This window comes from Chrysochloris asiatica, unplaced genomic scaffold (assembly GCF_000296735.1).
Source record: "Chrysochloris asiatica unplaced genomic scaffold, ChrAsi1.0 scaffold00524, whole genome shotgun sequence".
Lineage (NCBI taxonomy): Eukaryota > Metazoa > Chordata > Mammalia > Afrosoricida > Chrysochloridae > Chrysochloris > Chrysochloris asiatica.
The window spans coordinates 324,692-327,190 of NW_006409042.1; positions in this window are offsets into that span (position 1 = coordinate 324,692).

The following is a 2,499-nucleotide window of genomic DNA, read 5'->3' on the forward strand; positions in this document are numbered from 1 at the left end:
TCTGACCCATAGTGACCCTATATAGGATTTCCAAAGAGCAGTTGGTAAGCTTGAACCACAGACCTTGCAGTTCAAATAACCTTGCAGTCTGGCGCATTAGCCCACAGTGCCACACCAGGACTTATAGCGACCCTATATAGGGTTTTGGGAAAGCAGCTGGTGAACTTGAACCCCTGACCTTGCAGCTCAAACCAATGCTTGCAGTCCAATGCATTAACCCACAGCATCACACCAGGAATAAGGAAATGTATAACATGTCAAATCAGACCCATTATCTTTGAGTCGATTCCAACTTATAGCAATCCTATGAGATAAAGTAGAATTGTCCCATAGGGTTTTAAAGACTATACATCTTTATGGGAGCAGAGTGTCACATCTTTATCCCACAGAGCAGCTGGTGTGTTCAAACCAATAATTTTTTTTTAGCAGCCATGCACTTTTACTACTGTGACACCAGGGCTTCACATTTAACATAAGGCGATAATTAAAGCTACCACTCTCAAAAAATAAAAAAGATTTTCATCATACAGAATAGAAGAAATACGATTGATACTTTAGTCATAAAATAAAACAGAGAATATTTTGATGGAGAATGTAATTGCTTTTTCCCTCAAATATTAATAGAAATTTTGTTGCTTTGCAAAAGTAGCAAGAGAGAAAGGAAAAATTAGTTTATAATTATTATGGACAAATTAAATTTGTTACAAATTGATCAAAATGAGTTTATGTCAAAAAAGAAAAATAGGAAAAATAATTTAAAATAAATAAACAGAAAGTAGGATGGAAGTAATGAGGTGCAATCATATATATGGATTATATGAAGACAAGTCAAAAAGTATTGCAACTGGGGTTCCTGTTTATGCAGCCGCAGGTTTTCTCTAAGGGCACAGGATTATTATCATTGGTACTTATTGTGAAGCAGTTATAAAAAGTTGCAAACTACACTGGTTATAAAAAGGCCAGAAAAGTTGCACAGATTTCTTTTTTTTTTTCTACTACAATGCACCTGCTCCTTTTCAAGGATATCAAGGACTCTCCTATGAGAATTTTATTAGACAAGCATGTCCCACCCACCCTACGGCCATGAACTTGCCTCTTCAGACTTCTTTTTGTTCCCCAAACTCTAAAGAACATTTATCTCAAAAATCAATAGCTTCACATGTTTGACAGTTTTGTTTAATAAAGGTTTCCATGAGTTCATAGCAATACTTTTTGTGTTAAAATTTGAATAAACAGTGGTATTAACTCATCTTCCTAGTAGGTATGTTTTCCTGGTGTGGTACTGCAGGATAATGTGATGGACTGCAAGGTCAATTTGAACTGCAAGGTCGGAAGTTCAAATCCACCTGCCGCTCCTCAGAAATCCTATACAGGGTAGCTATGAGTTGGAACCAATTTGACAGCACTTAACAAAAACAACAATAACTTGTAGGTGTATAAATATTTTCCTATCACAGGCAACATTTTACTAAATACTAGATCTTGAAATATTCTTTTTGACAATAAATACAACACATTCCTCTTCAAATTGATATTCCCTTAAAAGTAAACCATATGATTGTCTGAATCACAATTGCCAATAACCGTCCATTTCAGCTCATTAATGCCTAGGATATAGATCTTATGCATTCCATTTCATTTTTAAAATCTCCTAGTTTAATGCTTTGCAAATCTCATATATCAATTATTAATGAATGACTGTAGCAGTTTCTGATCGTTTTGAGTTGTAACCCATCAGAAAATGAAGTTCCTAATGCTTTGTTCCATTCGAGTCATTAAGTTGAACTCTACTATGAGGAGGCAGCTCTTCCCCATTCATATCTGAGTGCCTTCCATTCTGAGAGGCTCATTTTCTGGCACTATGTCTGACAATGTTCCACTGCTAAGAGTTAGGATTTTCAGAGGGTAGCATTTCAGAAGTACTCTGCCTCTACTTCTCCCTAGTCTATTGTAGTCTGGAAGCTCTTCTAAAATATGTCCATCATTGGTGCCCCTGTTGGTATTTAAAATATGCTGACCTTCCAGGATCACAACAACATGCAAACTGACATATAAGTGATAAGAGACCAATTAAAGGGCACGTTTATCCTTAGGGTTTTTTTTTAGATTGGTTAGGTTTCTGTCTTTCTTTCTTTCTTTTTTTTTCTGTTTCTGGATGCTTGGTCTCTGGCACTCAATATAATGTACTGGATGGGGGTTTAGTTAGTGACAGACTTTAGTGTAATAGGTGGACATTGACTTTCCTGTGACAAAGTTGAACGGGCTCTTTTTGTCTTTTCATCATGAATGTCCCATTATAAGATCTAATTTTTGGACTCTTTTTAGAAAATACAGGAAGGAATTTTCAGTGAAATGTTTTATGGACTAAGCAAAAATTTCAAAGCCTTCCACTTTTTGTGTGGATATTTATAATTTTGTGTTCAATGGTTACGAATCGGGCTGCGAACCTTAAGGTCAGCAGTTCGAAACTACCAGCCACTCCGCGGGAGAAAGATGAGG